Genomic DNA, 24,506 nt, shown 5'->3' with positions numbered 1-24,506 from the left:
AATATATATATATATATATATTTTTTTTTTTTTTAGGTAAGCTATTACATAGACAGAATATTGGACCTACCCCCTCCATGCCACGATTGTCATCTGGTAGAAGTTTTTTTTATTTTAATTAGTATGGTCTAGCTTGTGTACAAACACTAGTCTCTGCTATTTGGTATGCACAGAAATTTCTGTCAGATGTTTAATTACATCTTTATATGAGTTCCAAACAGCTGGCTAATTCCCTTGTTTCTGATTAAAGAGATTACAAAAAATAAAATTTAACATGACACTTACATACAACTCTAAATGGAAACATTATTAATAAGTTTTAGGCCTGTAAGTGATGCTACACATTTTATTTTAACCTGGGTACAACAGTTTCTAAAACAAAGAAACATGTCACCCAGTGTCAGGGAAGGGGACATAATCATCTAAAATGTTAGCAGTAGGAAAGGGGAGAATGTAGAAAACTGCAAGATGAACATATGCTAGTGCAGAGACAGCTTTCTGTCATTGACATACCAGGTTCAGTTATGTACATTTCGGATTAAAATTGACCAACAATGAATATTCTAGAAGCATGGTGGCACCAGCCTAAATTAAGCACAATTGACAAAAATTGATAACTTGAGGCATTTTGTGATACTATTATAATATAACCTTTTTTCATAGTAAATCTTTCAAAGCACTATCAGATATAATATTAATTTAAAATCTAATTTTTTTAGTGAAATATATTTGCAATGCCTTCAACTTTCACATATTTGAAATAACGCAGTTCTTTGGAAAGTCACCCAAACCCTCCTGGTCATTGAGCTGCTTCTGTCTTATAAACTATTCAGGTACATTAAATCTTTATTAACTCAGACATAAAATTGTTAGCTATCCAAAGTTCAAAGACTGTCAAATATGGATGCAAGAATGTTGCTCAAAGTTATATAACAGGTATACTCTGACTTCAATTCACGATTTTATTGATAGTATCATGAAACTTGTTTCATCTGAAACATTCTGTAAGGCTATACTGCTTGTTACAGACATAAGGCTAGATGAATAGACAGTTAGGACTTGAACAGACTAGGGCACCATACACGTGTGTGTGTGTGTGTGTGTGTGTGTATGTACACACATAATAATTTGGAAAATTCTCTGCAACATTTTTTGAAATGCAGAGAATATTTAAGAACTGTCCTGATGGAAAGAGAAGTCCCCTAGACAAGAAAAATATACGATGGTGTATATAGGCATTTGCACAAAGTTATTTTGAAATATTATGTAGCAGTTGAAAAAGTGTAAAGAGTATGTGTGTTGATGGATAATCTCCAGAATGTATTTTTAATGGGAAAAGTATATCAGAAAACCAGGGAATAACAAAAAATGTTGATGTCAGTATATTACAGGGTATTTGTATATATAAAATAAATGCATACAAATGTAGACCAAAAAAAAAATTATAGGGAAGAGCATTTGGACTGTTGTGATAGAAATTCATAATCTGAGTGGCATATAAACAACAGAAATATATTTTCCACAGCTCTGGAGACTGGACATCCAGTTTTGGCAGATTTGATGTCTGATAAGAGCTTACTTCCTGGTTCCTTGATAGTCATTTTTTTTCTGAGACTCCAGTCTGGAGTCTCTTTTCTAAGAACTTTAATTCAATTCATGAGATTTCCACTCTCATAACATACTCAACTTTCAAGGCCCCATATCCTAATATAGAGTAGATAGGATGTCAGGATATACATTTAGGCAGAACACAAACACTCTGGCTATAGCACCCTAAATTGGTAAAATGAGCTAGTTCAGAGAGAACGAATCAAGGGTTTTAGGATCTGCTGCTCTGGTCTCATGTTTAGAGATGACTGCTGCATCTTCAGCCATCCTGCCCTTATATGTGACATACTTTACAGGATGGCAGGCAGTATATCTTGTGATTCTTTATTATATAAATTATATATTACACTATGTTTTATATACATATTTGAGAGTATTAGTTCATTTTTTTAGAACTCCATTATTTAGGATATGTATTATGCTTCTAACTTTGCTACTGAAAAGAGAGCAGGAAAGAAATTAGGAACTTAAATCTCTGTCATCACACAAACTCTGGGACCAAGAAAGAAGTGAAGAATGCTATCACAAAGGTCACCGTAAGTGACTAATATTTTTTCATACGCATAATGAGGAAGCATACCCATTCCATCCCCTCGCTACTTTATATGAACGCAGTAGTTCATACGAAGTGTTTGTCCTAAATGACATGGTACATGTGCATTTAGAAGAGAGACATCTGCAGCTTATTTTAAGAAATTTGACACCAAGCTCTACAATAGTATTTCTTATTGAAAGTCTCATAAAAATATGCTCAGACCTATTTGCTTAAGATTCCAGTGTTTTTAAAATGGCTATCAGTTAGATTCCAGTTGTAGCCCTAAGAATTTGTTGAAAGTGAATACACACCTAAATATTCTGAATGAGAATTGAACAACTCTGAATAATTCTTCACTAACACTTTTGTAATTCTGGAAAAGAGGGGCACACTTCCTATGTTAGGGCATTTTGGAGTTCTATAGACTGTTTTCCAGGAGAGATTGTATAAAAGATGATGTATCGTAGTATTAAACTAAGGAAAGAATAAGCAAGCATTACAATGGATCATAAGAACCAAAAGACAAATGAAGCAGAGAACTGACTCAACCTGTAGGCCAGAGGTAGAGCGGCAGTCATTAGTATGCATCCTAAGGGAGCCCCATGCAGAGAGAATAAGAAGCCCCTGATAGCAGTTCAAGGGGAGGTCAGGTGAGTGCCTGCAGGATCAGATTCAAATTCTATTTGGAGACAGGAAATCTAGGAGGCTTAATTTTGAGAATAGCCTTAATAAATCTGTCAATAGATGGATGGGCTGTTTGATGAGGGAACAGCAGCCCCCAAGGCTGAAGACTGAACCTTGAATGTGATGTACATTTTGAAAATTTATCCAAAAGAAAAGCACTGGTATAAAGGGGAAGATTAAGGTTTTCTACTTTGGAGAAAACATCAAGAAGTGCACATATTTTCTCTTTCATAAAACAGCATTGCAGATCAGAGAACAGAATGCACAATGTACATAGATATTAAGACTGGGCTTAGCTGATATTAGCTGAGAAATGGAACAGTTTTTTACTAGATGCATAAAAATAATTAACCAGAGAGAACGTGAGGAAGGACATCCAGGAACTTACTGCAGTGAGCAGCACTGAACAGACAGTGCCAACTATAGAAGATGCTAGAATGCCTTTATGTTGTCCATAAAGATGGTGGTGTATCAGTTTTCTATGGCTGTTCTCACAAATTAACAGAAATTTAGTAACTAAAAGCAGCCTAAATGGTTATCTTACAGTTCTATAGTTCAGAAGTTCAGCACAGCTTAAATCAGGGTGTCAGCCTGATTTTCCTGTGTTTTTCCTGGAAGCTTTGGTGGAGGATTCATTTCCTGCCTCTGTCAACTTCGAGAGGCTTCACATATCCCTGCGTTTCATCTTCAGATCTTATGAGGGCTGTTTGATTCCTCATATCATATCATTCTTGTCTTCCTCTTCTGCATTAAAGGGCCCTTGTGAATATTTTTTACTCACCCGGATAATCCAGGATAATCTCTTTCTCTAAATGTCATGATTAGCAGTCTTAATATCCATTTACCATGTAATCTAACATTTATATAAGTTTGCAGAATCTAAAGGTGAATGTCTTTTTGTGTAACACAGTAGAAAAACTGTCTAAAGGCATAGTTCTCTTTTATTTATTGTTTTGAGGCTTCTATATAAAATAGTAACTAGAGACCTAATAATCACATTTCTATATTTCAGATGAGCTTAAAATTAATGAAAATTATTAATTGGGCCAGAGACAAAATATATTAAGTGAATATGTAACAACAGTCAATATATATTTAGAATAAAATAATACAAAGGGGAAAGGAAGCTCTGAATTGACCCAGTCTTCATTCTTATTTCTATGGCCTGCAAAAGTGTCGTATCTACAGACCAGTGCAGAAAGAGTAGTGAGAACATTACTCCTGGAATATTAAATAGCTACTGTTAATTTGATATCATTCCAACTATTGAATTCCTGTGAGGAAAAAAATTGCTTAGTTTTTTTTGTTTGTTTGTTTTTTGTTCTTTTTGTTTTTTTTGGTTTTTTTGTGGGACTCTTGCCGGTGGCCGGGGATCAAACCGGCACTGCAAAGGCTGTGGGCAGCCTTGCAACCCAGCGCTCAACCGCTGCGCCACCAGGGGAGGCCCTGCTTAGAGTTTTAAATAAGAAAAAATAAATAATAATCTTATCCCATCAAGTTATAACATTTAATTTGGAGTTATGTGAAAAGTGAAATAATTATAAGATTTATTTAGAAATAGTTTTGCAAAGTAAGTAAAAGAAATTACCAGGTAGTAATTAAGTGGATGGCAGAAATATGTCTTAAATGCTCACAAGGATAAATAATAATTGTAGCCCCCAAATAAAAATTCATATTGAAGAGCTTGTATTTCATTTCCTTCCCTTTCCTTTTCTGCACCATCTTCAATATCAAAGTGTCCACTCTTCATGCTCATTTTATCCAGGCAACAGGAAATAGTCTATATTACTAGAAAATCTTTCACCATGTTTATAAAAGATCCTAATCCTTTTCCAAAGAACATCAAACATATTTGAGAAAGCATTCAGATTAATTTAACTATTGCAAATGTTGGAGGAGTGATTGTACCCTAGGCAAGAGGTCAAAGTCAACTAAGATGATATAACCATGGCCATTTTAACCATTGTAGTTATGATAGGGTTTTTAAGGGTGACTATGTTTGAAAGGTGTCTGGGATGCAAAACTGACTAGACAAGGTTATGGTCATATAAGGTGTGTCATAATGAAGGAAAGATTAGGATGACTTGAAGTTTTCTGCTTGTATTATAGTTAGATGATAAAGCAATTTTTTTAATGTATGTGTTAACAAAGATAATGAGTTGGGTTTTGCTATGTAGAATTTAGAATGTACAAACAGTTAGCAATGACAAGCTGGCAAGTGGGAAAAATATACTTTTGGAATTCAGAAGATTGATATTTGCTGAAAATGTATATTTGAGGGTATTTATTGTAGGTAAAACATCATGCCATACCTTTTGTTGCAATAGAACCTGGAAGAAAGTACAAAATTAGAAGAAAGATTAGCACTGCTGTAAGTACCTTGGTAGTAATAAATGTGATGCTAAAATAGTTCTGTTTAAATTAATTTTATGAGTCAAGAAATGTAATATTTGAAGCAATTCCATGTGTTAATGATGTCACTATAGAGTGTGATAGTAAAGTGCTTTATAATGTGAGAATTTTACCTTGTAGCAACAAAAATATGCAGTTAGGTTGGTAAAGAGGAGGGGATTCTCCAAGTTTCCCGCTCATTTTCTTAACTTTGTTTAACCTTCAATTGTAAACAATAAGATTTTTGTCTATGAATGCAAAGAAGTAGGTGTAGCATTGATCTATTTATTAAAGGTTTAATTCAGTAACATTTTACTTTTCAATTAAATAATGCATTTTTACTATGTTGACTTGATTTTAATAGAAATTTTGAAAAGTCGTCACTTAACTCATATTGATCCAGTACTCAGTTTCCCTTAGGTATTCAAATCTTTGAATGCTTCCTTATAAATAGCACCCCTAATAAGAAATTATCTTTCTCAAAGTATCCTTAGGTATGACATAATTAATATTTTAGAAGCATATATTTTCTGTATGTGTACTATAAATAGTGACCATAGATGTTAATTAAGTAATAAAGAACCTGCAAGGCATTGTCTAAAACACAACAAAAAGTGTTACTGTAATTGATTTCCAGTATATGTTGCAGAAATAATTGTATGACTTTAATTATGCATTAAGGTGGCATGAGGTATCCATGGGTACATGATCTGTAAGGACCTCTTATCTTAATTTTTTAATGGAATGTCCCAGTAAAATGGCTAGCTGTTTCTTCTTTATGATATCAAAATATTTTTCTACATTTTTTGGTTGGGTCATTCAACTGTATCACTGACAATATTTCTAAAAGACATTGAATTCTATCAGGAAAAATGTGAGGCATTTGCTTTTAACTGATTTTTCGATTACATGGTTATAAACAAACATCATTTTAAGCCTTGTCATTTGCTCTAAGAATCTATCTAGGTGCAAGAGCCTCATTTATTTCAACACATAACAACAGTTGTGATTATTCAAATATTGTATGGGGACTACTAAATATAATCTTTGGGTCTCAAATTCCCATTAAAATCATGAAAGACTCTCAGTGCTGAGGCTGAATGATTTAACTGTTATGCTATAATAGCCACAGCAGTTTCAGTATTTGATCTTGTAATATTTTGATAAAATCCCTCTATTTGTGTATGCATATTTATTTTGCCATCTACCTAAGGTATTCTAAACAGTGAAAAATACAGATGAAGCAAATACAATGGTATTTTATATCCCTAGGAAAATGGATTAATACATTTTCATTTGAACTTAATTCAAATCTCATTACAATATTACAAAAGCAAAGATTATAGAAAAATTCAGAAAATATTTTCCTCACAGCCTATCAATGAAAACAAAACAAAATGAAAACAAAAAAATATCAGGACAATAAGATCTCTGGTTACTGAACACTAAATAAATAAACTTTGTGATATTGCATAATCATTATATTGCTATTCCTTCATTTTAATATAAAGGACAAATGTTTTTATAAATGTATTATTAACCTGCTGTGAAATTGAAATGGTTAGATATCCATTTATGTATTGATAGAAAGATCCCTATACTTTATTTTCCACCTAATCATCAACCAAAAAACTGAAAAAAAATTCCGAATCTTCATGTCCTTATATTTTATACAGTACAATTTCTATTCACTTTGGCTGTTGAGAGTCAGAATTCACATATTCTTTATTTTCTAACCATAAGTAGTCGAGACTCATTATTTTGCTAACACATAAGTGACCTGACCTTTCTGTTTTGCTTTAACTGCATGGAAGTCAGGTCCATAAATTCTCAACTCAGGGCCTAAGTCATGAGAAATCCAGGATAACCAAAGAAAGTTAAACTTTAGGCTCCTTTCGCCCAGAAAAAGTCTAACTTTAAAGTACCCATCCTATGACTTTGCAACATATAACTATATTTCTTTTGAATTATTTTATACATCTGTATTCTCTTGAATGAGGGAAACTTTGATGTATCTATGAAACTTCACTTTGCTCTTAATTTTTCCTCTTATTAAAAATGAAAAATCCTGGGCTTCCCTTGGTGGCACAGGCGGTTGATTACAGCACTGTGAGCTATCTGCAGCCTCTGCAGCGCAGGTTCGATCCCAGCCCGCTGGAGAGAATCCACATGGCACTGCAGACCTCTCCTGTCACCCCGCTGCTCCCCTCAGCAGTGTATTCCATCAGTCTGCCTATTCTGTTCCCTGCTCTGTCTCTGGTGAATCCTCTCACCCTCCCACACATCTGGCCTGTACCCCGGTTCTTGTATAAATAAATCTATCTTAAAAAAAAAAAAAAAGAAAAATCCCAAGAACCACAAAGGTTGAATTTTCATTCCCATCTTCTACATTACATTTTCCTTTCTTCTTGACTCCAACTGAGAGTGGATAAGTCATGTCTTCTCTAAACAACCTAGATTTTTCTAAATTAAGTTTTCCTGGCTTATCTCCCCATCTGCTGAAGAAAAAGATAAATATAACAGGTCTTCTTACTAAAAGCAAAAATTATTTTCAAAATTATTTTCTTGGTGAGAGGTAGAATAACTGCCCTCCCTATTCTGATGATGAGTTTCATTGGCTTATGTCGGAGGTAAGAATTTGTAGCAAACACAATTGAATGGGAGAACTCAAATATCAATAACTCACATGTCATGTGATAGTCTCTCTGTTTTGTTTATTTGACTTCTTTTTCTCTTGACCTGGAACTAAATCCATCTATGCTCAGCCACTTTATGCCAGAGTCTTTTATAGAGAGCCTGGCATTTTTTAGTACAACAGGGAATGGTCTTTCAAGACACAGCAAAGGCAGGACTCCTTACTACTGCATGCACTGCATCTAGTGCAGGTATATGAATAAAATATACCACAGTCTCTATGCAAGCAGTTTCATGAAAATGGATATTTGCATTAAATTGATGTGATATCTTTTTAGGGGCTCTGTCAGCAGATGGTGACAATTCACTTTTAAACTGGCAGAGGTGGTTAATCTTGATTGTGAGCATATTAGTTATTTCTGAATATAAAGGCAACATTTAGCAGTTTAATGTATTATGTACACATTTTACTGAAATGTGAAAATCCAATAGTCTTTTTTATGCAGCATTACTTTGAGGGTTGATAATATCTCATAATTGTCTTTTTACTAAGTTTAGCTATCCAAAAATTTAGATAATCTCAAAGAGACTAATTCTCTTTTTGTCATTGAAGTAATATCTTCCTAAGATGTAGAAAAATTGACTATATAAAATAGTCATTTTCTTCTTCTAATAGACATATTAAGGTAGGATTGTATATGCTATTGTTTTACAAATAGTAACAAACATAAGAAACTTGGGGAAACTTGATTTACCAGTAATATTTACAAATTGTCCAGCAGAGGAATTACTTTGGTATCTTAGTAACAAATCTTATATAATAATAATACCTACAATTCATTAAGTATTAACAAAATATTTAATATTTTTAATTTTTGGTAGAGACTTTCTAAAATTTATTTTTAAGTTTAATCTTAAACAAAAAAGCAAATGATGAGATAAACTCTACACTTCAGTTTATCTTTTGGAAAAATCTGCTTCCCGTTAAATGTATTTATTTGAGTAAAATTAAATAAAGTAATATCTATTCAAATTGATTTTATAATATAGTGCCAGGCAACTGTATCACTGATTTCCTCAAATAATTACCATTAGTTTTCATATATATTATGCATAGAACCCCCTGTGGATTCGAAAGAAAATTGATTTCACTGTAGAAACAGAGATAAACCCCAGTTCCTGCTACTAGAGGGTAAAATTTCTGTCACAGTTTAAACACTTGTTTGAATGCAAAATGAATGAAATACATTGTTGTATCATACATTTTTAACAACTGAATTTATTTTTATCTTCTAAATTTAACCTAGTCCTTTACAATGATGATTACAAAAGGTTACTCAGATTACTCTCCTTATTTTATTAACTAAAGTCCTCAAAGCAGATAAAAAGTACCTAAGTCAGGCCTCCCCTGGTGGCACAGGCAGTTGAGCGCCACACTGTGAAGCTGTCCACAGCCTCTGTAGCATGGGTTCGAACCCCACCAGCTGGCGAGAATCCCACATGGCGCAGCAGACCTCTCCTGTCTCGCCCCTCAGCAGTGTATTTCATCAGTCTGCCAGTTCTGTTCCCCGCTCTGTCTCTAGTGAATCCTCTTACCCTCCCGCGCATCTGGCCTGTACCCCAGTCCTTGTATGACAACATACACATACAACACATACAACATAAAAAAATAAATCTTAAAAAAAAAAAGTACTTAAGTCACTATCTCAGTGGACAGACAAAAACTGAGTTCTAATGAATTGGAGAGGAATTAGCAAGACAGGCTTTAAATCAAAAACTCCTGGATTCAAAGACCGTGTCCCCCTGTTATCATTACTAACTCATCATCTTTGAATGTTTCTGTCTACATCAAAGTGTCATAAAAATCAAATGACATAGGCATTTGGGTAACAGAAAGCATATTATACATGATACTTACAAAATAACTGCTGTTTTGTAAGCATGAGCTATTAACTGATCTTATGTCCTATATGAACCTAACAACCCTCCCTATGAGACAGTTGTCATTGCATCTAATTAATGGCATAGTTTAATCTCTATTAGCTGCATATAAACACTGTTCAGTGGTCACAAAGAGCAACAAAGCCAGCTTTTTGAACCATGTCTTTGAACTTCTCTCCGTGTCTTATTGCCCAATAGCATAGAAAACTTTAAAGGGTATTTACTTTTCTTTCTGTTCAGTTCTTTTCTGCAACATATATACTTACATTAATTGGTTTTAAATCCCTCATTATCTTTTAATTTAAGTAAACAATGAGGTTTAATACTTTAAAGCATTTTGCAATCATGTACATTATTCCAGTCAGCAAAATTTGATGTTTTACAGATGTTGGAGAGGATGTGGAGTAAAAGAAATCCTCATACCCATTGATGGTAATCTAGACAAGTCCAGCCCTTTGGGAAAATGATGTGGAATTTGTCAAAATATGAAAAATAGATCTGTCATTTGATCCAGCAATTCCATTCCTATATTTCTGCCCAAAGAATGCAAAGACACTAAGTTGAAGGAACATATGCCCTCTTAAATTCACTGCTGCTCTATTTACAATGGTCAAGTTGTGGAAGCAATCTAAGTGTCCAATGACAGATAAGTAGATTAAAATGTGGTATATATAGGGCCTCCATGGTGGCGCAGGCTGTTGAGCACCGCGCTGTGAAGCTGTCCGCAGCCTCTGCAGTTAGGGTTCGATCCCCGCCGGCCAGAGAGACTCCCACATGGCGAAACAGACCTCTCTTGTCTCACCCGCTGCTTCCCTCAGCAGTATATTTCGTCAGTCTGCCTGTTCTGTTCCCCGCTCTGTCTCTGGTGAATTCTCTCACTCTACCGCGTATCTGGCCTGTACCCCAGCTCTTGTATAAATAAAATAAATCTTTAAAAAAAAGAAGATAAAAAAAGTGGTATATATGTATATACTCAATGGGATACTACTTAGCTGTAAAAAAAGTAATGAAATCTTACCATTGGGGCCAAAATGGGTAGAGCGAGAGATAATAATAGGAAGTGAAATAAGTTGGAAGGAGAAAAACAAATACTGGATGATTCCACTTATATGTGGAATATAGAGAAACAAAACAATGGAACAAACAAAACTAAACCTAAACAAACCTAGAAATCTGACTGACTATTGAAGTTAGCAGAAGGAAAGAAAGTGTGAGGGGAGCATAGAGGGCAGTCAGTGGACTATGGTGGAGGAATATGGGTACCTTGATGGTAGATGTGGTGTGGTACATACATTTGAAAGGGGTGATCCAGTAGCCCTAAATCATACATGGTGTTGTACACCAACATTACCTCAATAAAATAAAGTTTATTCCAGTAAATTTAGTGAAATAAAAGCTTTGATAATTTTCCTGAATTTAAAAGTGAACTAAAGATAAAGTCTAAAAGCATACTCGTCTTTGAATACAATGACATCTTTAAATAGAAATGATTATAGAGAGATGCATTATTAACCTATGGACAGCACATATATCAATATTATTAACTCCTTCATTCCTTCACCAAATATTTTATTGAATGTCCCTTTTGTTTAAAACTGCATGTAGGCATTAGAGATAACAATTTGATGAGACGAATTTCCTCTTTTGGGGTAGATATAAATGTACAGAATCAGGTGAAATTAAATTGTTGAAGTGATGAAAATAGGAATGATAACTCTAAGATTTCAGAGGAGGAAATAATTATTTCTGTTTTCAAGCCCGCAATTCAGAAGAGATTTCAGTGAGCTGATTTCTGAGTCTTTCTTGAAGGAGAAATTACAACTTGACAGTTGCAGAAACAAAAAGAGAACATACCAAGAAGTTGTAACAGTCTTGAGAAAGGCAGTGGTGTAAAAGGTCATGGTCTGTTTAGATAAGTATAAAGAAAACCATTGCAGAAGAACAAGATACTGAAGGCCCTTGAATGATTCAAGGATGTGGGGTTTGTGTTCTAACAACACAATTGCCAGCAATCTATTAAAACACAGAAATCAGCATCTACTATATCAAAGCAGTGATTTAATTATGATTTCTTCAGATGCTGTGATCTCAGAGGAACTAAAATATAACACAAGATGACCTCTTAAAGGACATCTTAAATTATTATTATTTGCTATGGCAATGTTTCTTCCTTTGAATTAGTTTCCAGAAGTCAATTATGTTTTAAGTTTTCAGAAACAATGTGATGTTAGTAGAAAGAAGAAAGAAGATAATGTCTGTGTCTGAGGCATCGTCTGTGATTTCTCAGCAATAGACTGGAGAGAAGAAGTTTCTGGGTTCACAGTACAGGGGGGGAAATATGATAATACTGTTTTTTTAATAAATCTGCTAAGAAAAAGTCTTTACTTGAAAACGACTCAAACATGTAAAAGAAATCAACCTTAGAATTTATTTTGAATTGTATTTTTGAATATATTTTGTTTGAAGGTTTGAAAGATTATCAGTTGTTTTAACTTCTTTCCAGTGCTTTGCTTATATAGCCACGTGTCTTACACACATATCTAGACAAATGGAGGCACATCGTACATTTATTTCAGAATCTTTCATATGACTTTGATAAAACTGAATGTCTGAAGCAACTTAAAGGAAAAAGCTCATTGAGTGCTTAGGTTATTCTGCCACCTTGTGGTTAAAACAGCAAATGTTCATTAAAATTACAGTTTAGCAAGTAAGTATTATCTACTTCAAGGAAAAATTACTAAAGTAGAAATAGATACAGAATTCTTAAGAATACTTTTTATTGAGGTAACATTGGTTTACAACACTGTGTACAATTTAGGGGAATATGTTCACACCTTGTCAGATGTAAGTCACCACAACATACACAACTCCACAGCACTCACAGTCCCGTATTCTAAACCACTGGATTCTTTTTCCCTTCTTCCCACCCTGATCCTTCCTCCCCCTCTAGAAGTTTCAGTTCTGCAAACTTATTTGTAGCTTTTGTTTTGGTTTAGTTTCGTCAATTATTTATGTTCTCTATATTCGATGTATGGGTGAAAACATCAGTATTTCTGAGAATGCTGGTCTTAAAATATTTTCTCCAAAATATATTTCCTGGTTACTATGCAGATATTTAAACCAGTATCTTTGAATTCCTCAACTTTTGGTGACAGCAAGTGACAGGAAAAATAAATAAATTTTATAGCCTGGGTGCACGTCTAAGCTTAGGAAATGATTATAATTAAATACTGCAAGTAGTAAAGGAAAAATAATAGGGAGATTGGTACTGCTTTCCCAAGACACCCCAGCCAGGCTCATTTAGGTTTGCTCTTTGAACAGGGTCAAAAAGGCGACACAGAAGTATTACAATCAAAGTTTACTTCTTTCAATAGCAATACCTAATGTCTAGAGAATATCTGAAATGAATATTTCCTCTGTAACACTGTCAGTTGTGGTCTAGAGAATTTAATAATGATTTTCCCTTGTTTAAAACAAAGACTTTTTTTTTCCCTGTGCTTGAAATGAAAGAGAATTAATTTTCTCTCTCAAAAGCAATTTCTGCTCACAAATGGTAATTAAAAAAAAATTCATGGCTAAGGATTGCTTTTAGGTGACTTCCTTAAAGCTGTTTCTGAGCTAAGAAACATTTGTTTCATTAAAATCAAATGTTAGCCATTTGCATTTCCTCTTCAGAGAAGTTTCTTTTTAGCTCTTCTGCCCATTTTTTGACTGGATTATTTTCTTTGTTGTTGCTGAGTCTCATCAGCTCTTTGCAGATTTTTGTGATCAGTCCTTTATCATTAGTGTTGGGTGCAAAAATGTTCTCCCAGTTGGTGGGGTTTCTCTTTGTTTTTGTTATTGTCTCTTTTGCTGTGCAGAAGCTCTTTAATTTGATGTAGTCCCAGCATATGAAAAAATGTTCAACATCACTTGTAATCAGGGAAATGCAAATCAAAACTACCATGAGATACCATCTCACACCAGTGAGAATGGCACATATTAAAAAAACTAGCAACAACAAATGTTGGCGAGGGTGTGGAGAAAAAGGAACTCTTCTGCACTGTTGGTGGGAGTGCAAACTGGTCCAACCACTGTGGAGAGCTGTGTGGAGATTTCTGGACCTACTAAACATAGAGCTTCCATATGATCCAGCAATTCCACTCCTAGGTATTTACCCAAAGGACACAGAAACATCAATTCCAAAGAACACCTGCACCCCTATGTTTATAGCAGCTCTATTTACAATAGCTAAGCTTTGGAAACAGCCCAAATGCCCAAAAATAAATGACTGGATCAAGAAGATGTGGTACATATACACCATGGAATATTACTCAGCATTCAAAAAAGATAAACACATGCAATTTGCAGCAACATGGATGGCGCTGGAAGGGATCATGCTCAGCGAAATAAGCCAAAAAGAAAAAGAAGAATACCGGATGGTCTCACTCATAGCAGGAATCTAGAAAACTTAAATAAGGGACCAGGAAAATGAATAACTATAAGAAAGTGAAAATCAAAATCAACAAAAAACTATGAACCAGAGACACTTTTTGGGGGGTGGGGGGCGGGAGGGGAAGGATTGGGGTCAGAATGGGGCGTTTGCAATTGTATGGGGGAATATAAAAATAAAATGTATTATTTAAAAAAAAATCAAATGTTAGCTTTAGAAACAGAAGTTAACTTCTAATTCATTTGCTGCTAAATATTTTTTTCTTATGCGATTCTTAGTCAATGTCTCACTTAATATGTATTTCATCCATATAATCTGCTATGTTTTGAATTCTTTTTTTTATTTTTTAAAGTTTTTTTTTTAATTTATGCAAGCACTGTGTACAGTCTGAAGCGTGGGAAGGTGAGAGAATTCACCACAGTCAGAGCGGAGAGCAGAACAGGTAGACTGATGAAGTACACTAGAGGTCTGCGCGCCATGTGGGACCCTCTCCCAGTGGCCTGGATCGAACTGGTGCTGCAGAGGCTGAGGGCAGCTTCGCAACCCAGCACTCAACCGCTATGCCACCCGGGAGGCCCTGAATTTTTTATTTTTAAAAAAGCCTATGCCCATAAGATTTCTGTCTTCTCTATATTTACCTTAGTCTTTAATCTTTATATCCTTAAACTACTCCAATTTCCCCCATCTGAGAATCTAATTGAATAGATCTTTATTTGCATATTAAACAATTGCTGAACAAACAAACAGGATCCTCCATTTCCTCTTTTCCTTTCTTCATGTAATGCATGTGACTCAATCACCAAGGTTAGTGAATGGCACCCAAGACTCTCTTTGTTCTTATCCTTAGTGTTAGAGATACAGGACATCATTTATTTATTTTTTTTAAGATTTATTTATTTATTTATACAAGCACTGGGTACAGTCAGAAGCGCAGGAGGGTGATAGAATTCACCAGAGCCAGAGCGGGAAACAGAACAGGCAGACCCACAAAATACACTGCTGAGGGGAGCAGAGGGTGTGGCAGGAGAGGTCTGTAACGCCCCATGGGACCCTTGCCTTCCAGCTGGGGATTGAACCAGTGCTGCAGAGGCTGTGGGCAGCTTCTCAGTGCTCAAACGCTGCACCACCCAGGGGAGGCCCACAGGACATCATTTAAATTGAGCTACATACTCTTAGTTGATTATCCTTTGTCTTGACCTGAATTTCAGAAGAGATGTCATAGCCTACAGCTACTCTCTGCTGTCTGAAAACACACCACCTTGTCCTTCCCCCATTTTCTCTTGCTTTCCTCAGTTTAGTTATATGCATGCAAGAACGATATCTATTCATTGAAGCTGATGATCAAATTGATTACACTCAATTACTTACCCAATTTTCCCTGTACAAAGATTATGAGAAAGTGAAACCATATCCAAGTTTGCCAGGAAAATCCCAGTTTACAAGATTGTCCTTGCTTAATTATAGAAAAACACCCTCATTCTCAACATTGACCTGGGTGGGCAAAAAATTATGTATATCATCCAGATCTAAGTGTACTTATTGTGAAATATTATTTCCATCTCCATCAGTATCAGGATGGCAATATGATATGCTTTGTCTAGTAAAATATGAGATCAAGGTAAGAGATCAAGGCAGGTTTTTGGGCAAAAACTTTAAGAGTCATTGTCAATTTCTTCAAGATCTTTTGATCTTTTTCCCCTGTCAAAGAATAGCATGACACAAGGAGGCTGTCTCTTCAGCCTAGATTCTGGATTGAGAAGCATTTCATTCTGGAATAGAGTGCGAACACAGCTAATCACCCACATGTAGCATGACGGAAAACTGCATACTATTAGGAATCACTGACATTTGCTGTTTTTTAAATTCAACGTAATGTAGCAAAAGCTATGTTTTTGTTGTCTGTTTTTTCTGTCATTAAACCTTAAAAGAAAATCCCCCCTGGGTCTTCTGACCCACTATTGTGTCACAGACATTTCTGAATCTATTTCTGGTTCTTACCAAGAAACTGCCCATTTGTGGGCAGTATTAAGTAGAACAATTAAGGCCAGAATTCTTATGATCCTGTGAGATCTCCTACAGGATTCTATCCTTACAATGTTAACCATCCCAGTCTCTGTAATTTTCCTTAATGGATTTGAAGGAAAATACACTAATTATACCCAAGTTTACTAAGTTATCTATTTTGGCCCTAATTGGTCTGGGTAAAGTATCAATAGACAGTCCCTCCTGTGATGTGATTTTAGGCTACGTGCAACCCTCTGCCTTTCATCACATATTAATTCTCTTACCACCAGGTGGCTCTCCAAGCCAATCTGTTTAATATATCCTACAAGAGATCTTTTTTAGTATTTATTTCCAGTTTTCTGAAAGAGCTAAACTAATCTCCCATTTTCTGAAAGAGATTAAATAATATCTTCAGTTCTCAGAAAGACATTAAATAATCATCCCCTGGAATAATAAATATTAAATATTCCTGCAATTGTTACTTCCTCATTCATTTCTCCGTATTGGAGGTGCAAATTAGACTCTGCTATAGAGCTTATTTAATGTTGGAATAACAAATGTGTGCAGCTCATACCTTAGACCCTGCCATATTCCAAACACTCAATATATGTTACCTATATAATTTATATAACCTACTTTTCCATACCAAGTTCATAATTGAAAGCCCTAATATAAGATTTTCCATCTCTCAGGTCTTTATATTATATAAATGCTCAGAGTGTGGTGTAAACAGATGCAAAGATGAAGTGGAGATAAAGACGGGGTAATTAATGCTACCAGCCTAGTACATGAGAAACCATAATTGTAAAGAAGGTGGACCAGAGGAATATTTATATAAGAGAGTAAAAATAAATTCTGAAAATTACTATTATTGAAAGGTCAATAGACTGGGAAAAAAAAAAAACAGAAAAGATGGAGAGATCTACCTAATCTACCAGATTGTTTCAGACCAACTGAAGAGTTTGTAGAATAATCATACATGGTTTCCAAAAATAAGGAGTTTTCAGGAGGAATGGTGTGATGGTCAGCGTCAAATATTTCAGAAAAATGAGAGATAAAGGCAGTAAGTCATCTATAGATTTAAAAATTAAGTGATAGGGGCCTCCATGGTGGCGCAGCGGTTGAGCGCTGGGTTACGGAAGCTGCCCGCAGCCTCTGCAGCGCTGGTTCGATCCCCGGCTGCTCCCCGGCCACTGGAGGAGGGTCCCACATGGCGCGCAGACCTCTCCTGCCGCCCACTGCTCCCCTCAGCAGTGTCCTTTGTCAGTCTGCACGTTCGGCTCCCCACTCTGGCTCTGGTGAATTCTCTCGCCCTGCTGCGCTTCTGACTGTACCCTGGTTCTTGTATAAATAAATAAATAAATCTTTAAAAAAAAAAAAGAAAGAAAGAAAACTGCATATTAAAAAAATCCAATCATCTCCTCTAAAGGCAATAATGTAAGAGTTTCCTTATTATAAATACACATAACCTTTTATCAAGTATTTCCACATCTAGAGATTTATCCTAAATGTGCACATATGTGAATTGGTGTATATTCAAGAGTATTTGTTCGTTTTTACCAGGACATGACTGATACATTCATCTATAGGTAGTGATTTAATCAATTTTACATATGGTTAAATAGAATACTGCTTTAAGAAACAAATGACTAAACTGTCTGTTTACTAGTATGGAGAGACATTTAGTAAATATCAAGTTAAAAATGAAACATAATATATGCATGTGCTGTATAATAAGAAGGAAGCAGAATGTGCATTCATTTTTATTTGTGCATAGACAAAGAGACTATGGAAAATTAAAAAAAAAATAATTAAGTGGGGCCTCCCCAGTGGCGCAGAGATTGAGCGCTGGGTTGCGAAGCTGCCCGCAGCCTCTGAAGCGCCGGTTCCATCCCGGCTGCTCCCCGGCCACCGGAGGAGGGTCCCACATGGCGCGCAGACCTCTCCTGCCGCCCGCTGCTCCCCTCAGCAGTGTGCTTCGGTCCTTCTGCCTGTTCTGCTCCCCGCTCTGGCTCTGGTGAATTCTCTCACCCTCCCGTGCTTCTGACTGTACCCAGTGCTTGTATAAATAAATAAATCTTAAATAAATAAATAAATAAATAAATAAATAAATAAATAAATAAATAAGAGTGATCTGTGTATGGAAGATGATGGTGGGCGTTGTGGAAACTAGGCTGGTGGGAGACTCTCTACTGAATTATTTTCATTGTCTTTATAAATTATAGATAATCACTACTCAAAAATTTGAAAAACACATTTTTAAAACATAATAGTGAGCTGAGACCTATGAAGACATGTAAGATAGTGCGATGTTATATGTAAAAAAGTATTTGCTCGAGTTACGAGAATTTTCTGACAAGTAGTACTTATGCTAAAGCTTGAAATAGCAGTGGGCAAAGGGAAGGATTTGATGGGAGCAGAAATGTGCTGAGCACGTGGGTATTCACCAAGGGTAAAGAAAAGAGAGAGGCGGGCTGAGGAGGACAGAGGGAAACTGGACAGACAGCCGTAACAGAGCGAAGAGGCTGCAGAGATGGTGTGTTGATTGAACCACAGAGTTAGGTCTGAAACGGAACTAGAAAGAGGTACCCAGGGAAGGAGAGATAGGGAGAGAGAGAGAGAGAACATTGACTTGTAGGAACAGACTCAGAGACAGAAAAGGAAATACAAACTTACAAGAAAGGGAGAAGGAGGCAGGAGGGAAGAGGAGAGATGACCTAAAAAGGAAGGTGGAGACTTGCCACTGAATTATTTTTATTGTTTTTATATGTGAGTTAGACAACTCTCTGATCTCGGAGTTCATGTTGGCAGAGGCTGCCCTATAGAACTTGGTATTTGTCTGCTCACTTAGGAGAGTACTTTGCAAGAGTTGGTGTGCTATCTCTGTGGTGGTCAAGAAGTGAGTTCAAGAGTAAATGAAAAGCATCCCCGTGTCTACTATATTCCTATGTGTATGCTTACTTCTAATAAAGTATTTATTTAAAAATTAGCAATTATCCTAACCATACGTTTAGTTGTCTGTCAACTTCATTATTAATCATCAGGTTCTAAAAGTTGTTACAGTGGAAAAATTATGATATGAAAACCACTTATAAGGTTCTACAATGATGTACTTTTTTTTCTTTATATGTACTGACTGCTTCTAGAAGGAAACCCAAGTCACTGGTAACACTGAAAGAAGGAACCTGGAGAGTAAATGGGTAGTGTGGGACAGATATTCTTTATGAAAGTTTCGTGGTTATTTTTAGTGCATATATGAACAACATATATGGCTCATTCGATAAATGAAATATAGTGATAAGAACAAAATTACAAAGTAACACAAGAGCAAATTTGAACACATCAACCCAAGGTTTCTTAAAAACTCAGTTACATACTGGTAAGTGTGATGCATAGATGTTGAATGGTTGTTTTATGAAATATAACCTATCAAAATATGGGTTTGAGTCAGTCACATTCAGTTTCACTAACATAATCAAATGAACAGAGAGTAGGGCAAATCCTTGGATATGGTATTGTGACTAGTCAAATATTACTACACTGAGAATATGATTTATGAATATTTATCAATATATGTCTGTCAATGATTCTGAGAAGTTATTACATTGTATCAAAATGGATTAAAAATATTGGAAAATCAGATTCAGAGGGTGTGATTTGCCAACAGTTTAAGGAATAGGAATGTCTGCTGAGCAGTCGCAAACATTGTTTCTGGTTGAGAAGAAATTTGCATCTTCTTAATAAGTGTTATTTGAAAAGCAGAGCCATTTTCACATGCCAGCTCAGCTATTCAGGCTATTCTTATCTTCTATCTGGAATATCGCCTAGTAAGAATAGGAAATTCTGCTTTCAGTTTGCCAATTATATCTGCCATGTGCAGGCAATGCAGCGCACGGGCGAACATTCAGAAGCCTGTGGATTGAATTCATTGGTGGAGGATGGTCACCTTTGTTAGCAATCCAGGAAGCCTTGCCGCTTTAATAATACATGAAGAGGCATGGGGTGAAGATGGGTCTGTACTATTTTTCAGCCTCTTGTGTTGACTGCATGCAGGCTCCCATGAGCCAGGAAGTCCCCCATTTCCAGGCCCTGTTTTGGTTAGAAAACAAGACCTGGAGAAATTCTACATTTAATAGAATGCAATAAAAAATAAACAAATAAACCTCAAGAAGGAACAGTAAGAATGTGCCTCCCAATCATTCCTTTGACTTGTATAGAAAGACTTGCTAATGTGGTAACATGATAAAATGCAATTAAGTAGGACTTTCTAGAAGTAATAATTGCTAAATGATGAAACTTTTTTTTCCATATATAATAGAGTAACTTTTAAGACAAAGGCATGTTTCTTTAGATTTTATAAAAACACAATGAGTATTTTATAATATTAAGTATGTATTTCCAATGTGTACATTTTAGTCTGTGTCTGGGTTTACTTAAACTCAAAAATTCCCTTTCTCATCTTGAGTACTTGATGCTATATATATATTCAGGGATAAAACAGATTTCCAAAACAGTATATCAAAATCACTGCAGGTACACCCACACACACACACACACGCACGCACGCACACACGCACGCACGCACACACGCACGCACGCGCATGCTACTAAAAGTTTTTCCAACACTAGACCCCATTGTATAATCTGGAAAAGGGAGTGGGGGGATTCAGGTGCCCTCATGTTTTTTGAAGAGTGCTGTGGACCCCAATAAGTCAAAGACTATTTCCTGCCCCAAAGTATTCAATTAAAAAAAAAAAAAGGTCAAACAGGTTATTAGCCAAAATGAGATTTCAATAGGTTACTTCTGTCCACAGGTTTGCTATCACAGTTTTAACATACCCCAACTTTATCTAAATTCTTCAAGAAACACTTTGGAAGGATTGACTGGGGCCCATGCTGTAAGAAGAGACATTACCCAGCTCTTCCGTACACACCCACCATATGGATCTCTAAGTTCAATATGCCTATTGGAACTAAGGCCATAAATAAGAGTTAAACACTATTCTCTAAAAAAGCAGATGAGTCTTGTTTGTGAATGGAGTCTTTGGCCTTGACCTACTTCATCCCCTCTCCCAGGCATTTCCTTCACCCATCCTGGGAAGTTCACCTCCCTCTGTGGCCCACACATACACAGCCCCTTTGTCCCAAAAATGAGAGCAAGTGCATTAAGATCATGATGAGAAATGGTGGCTAAAGATCTGGTTGTTGCAGAGAAAACAAAAGATTTGGAACTCACTGGTTTCCATCAAGGAAAACAGTGAAAGCAGCTCTCAATGACCTTCAATGCATTAATATGTTACACCGAATTGTTTTCCCTTATAGCTTCAGAAACACAACCATTAAAAAGCTCATCTCGTTGGGCTCTTTTAGCGATATAATTTTGCCAAAGAAGAACTCATATTTGCTATTAACTTTCTTATAGGATATGCAGTATTATCTTTAAAAATCATTACTATATTTGGTAAGTTGAAAAATCAATAAACCCTACAAATATACAATATTTGACTCCAGAGAATAGGACTTCTCTTCCTTACCATGACTAATTCAAGGTATTCTTATTAAGTTTTCTTCAATGTAAATTCTGATGCTGACAAGGCAACATTCTCCTTGGCTTAGGTAGGTCAGAAAATGACTTAATCATTCTATAAAAATGTCATTATAAATTGAATTACTTCTCAGTTATGTATTGAGTCTTGTGAATTTACTAGAGGGTAGAGGGGGGAACTTGCATTAGAACAGTAATTTAATTACTTTTCCTGTAACTGAAGGTTTGAGTTCATGATATTCGTCTTAGTGTAATGTTTTTTCCTCTATTGCTGTTCCTTGAAACTTAAAGGTTAATTCACTTAAAATATGGCTGAGCAATACTGTTTCTCCTTAGGAAAATATATTAAATTACTTCTATTTGCTTAAAGATATATAGATATATTATTACATATTTTAGTTTAAGTCATCTACAAGTTTTTATGATGGAATATGTAATATTTTATTGCATTATCTAATGTTTTCTTGTAAAATATTAGATTTAAAGTTCCATATATCAATCAGAACACTTTAAAACAGCTTCTTCTACTCCATTAAATACACTGTTGGTTTGTTTGCTGATATTTCCTTTTGGTTATTTGTTATCTTCCATGGGATTTTCTAATGTCTCCTAGAATTTCACAGATCAGTAATCTGAAATGAGATTTTGATGTTCAAAGCCCAAGTCCTCTGCTAGATATTAAATATTCCATGTGAAGGTCAGGTTAGGGTTGATTCATAGTGCTTGATACAAACAGCAGCTCTCAGTCTCTTTAAATCATGACTTCTTTATCTTTTTCTCTTTTTATACATAATGGGCACTTTAACTGAGAAGATCTGTTTTGTGCATTATTGAAGAAAGCCATATTTTTTTTCTAAGAGCTTTGAAAGGCTAGAATGAATCCTGCACTGTGTATTTTCTTTTTATGGTACTACTTATGTTTAGGACTGTTTATCTCTGAATGTCTAACACCAGATTTTTCCCTGTAAGTTCTCAGTCTGTTGTTTGTTTCTCTTTCTTCAGTATGATGCCAACTTTTTTTTTTGTTTTGTTTTGGAATATAATATTCTATTGTGATGATAGGAATTAAACTCTATGTGATAATATATTTCCTGTTTATGAAAAGGAAATTATCATTAGCATTTGTTTAGTTTTTCCCTTTCCTAGAGTCAGTTAACAATAACACTCAAATTTGTAGAAAAGGAGTGAGATATACCATAAAGCGCTCTAGCACAGAAGTCTTAATTGCCACTTATTATGAATGACCTCGGGCAAATCACCAAGATTCTCAAGACATCTTTTTCTCATCTTTGCAAATGAGACCACAGCATGTAGCTACCTCAAAGATTTGAGAGAAATGAGTTAATTAATATAGGAAAGTGCCTTTGAAAAATGTAAACTAAAACAAACATGTAAGATATTCTAATTTTAAAAGTTAAAGAAAATCACAAAACAGACAAATTCTAGATAGCAAAATAATAACTGCTTTTAAATGCAGTTTAATATCTCTGGTTTTCCCCATAGTTGGTCCAATATTGTTGAAGCTTTTTGCCTCAGGTTAATTTTGTTCACATTAAAAAGTAGTTTCAGTTGGAATTGCCTTTTTTCTATAAATTGATGCCTGCCCACATAGTGTGATACAAGTAGATTAATTTCTCTAGGTCTCAATGTCTTCTCAAAAAAAAAAGTGGATTGCACTAGGGAATTTATAAATATTGCTATTGATTTCTTGAATGCTTCTAATATCTCTCTGGTCTTCAGCTGGCCCTGTCCCTGAATTGTGATGTGCTGTCTCCAGAACTGAAACTCAAAATGTTGTTCCCTCTGCTCAAACAATGCCTCCTGTGGTCATCCTGTTGAGTTGGATGCCCTGTCTATAGAGGCAAATGAAATATTAACAATTTCAGAGAGAAATAGACAACCAGTCACTTGAAGGTCAGTGACCTTAGAGCACAGTCGAAAGTGAAAGGAAGAGAAAAATGCTTCTGATTTTATGTAAATCTTGCCTAATTTTTTTATCTGATTAAAAATCTGACACATATAAATGTGTCCCCAACTCCTCATACAAAGATTCTGCAACTATCTCATTAAAAAGAATCTGATTAAAATTAAATCTGATTAAAAATCTGACACATATAAATGTGTCCCCAACTCCTCATACAAAGATTCTGCAACTATCTCATTAAAAAGAATTTTCTGATTCATTTATTCTAAGATCAACAATATTTGTAAATCTATTATGAGCATAGGAAGTGTTCAATTTTTTTTTTAAAGCACTATCAATAGGAAAGCACCCATTCTAAATGTGGTTTTGAGATACCTGGTGTAAGGGCAGGACGGGACACAGTGCAGGTTTTCTGATCCAGCAGACCGGGTAAAGGAGGAGTCATAGAGCCCTCAGTGGATTTTGCAGATTTCTTATTTAGATTCACCAGGCACATGGAAGGCAGGGGTGCTGGGGGGCTGGGAGGCTGGCAGCCCTCCCAGCCCTCAACAAGTCTTCACTCTTTCTGGACTCTCTGGTGGTCTCTACTGCTCTCGTGGTTCTGCTTCTCTCGGCTTCTCTGTTCTTCTCATGGTTCACTCTTCTTCTGCTGGTGTCCCAGTGATGCCGCCCTTAAAAGCCCAGTCTTAGCCGGGTAAATCCAATCTATATATGCCCACACTACTCCAGGTGCCCGCCATCAGGCATGCATTCAGGATCGCAGAGTTCCATCATCTATCCTATTGGCAGGAGGGCAGAAAAGCCTGAT

The sequence above is a fragment of the Talpa europaea genome, assembly GCF_964194135.1.
Source record: "Talpa europaea genome assembly, chromosome: 4".
NCBI classification, from domain to species: Eukaryota; Metazoa; Chordata; class Mammalia; order Eulipotyphla; family Talpidae; genus Talpa; species Talpa europaea.
The sequence above is the reverse complement of the archived record's forward strand: the minus strand, read 5'-3'. Positions refer to the sequence as shown.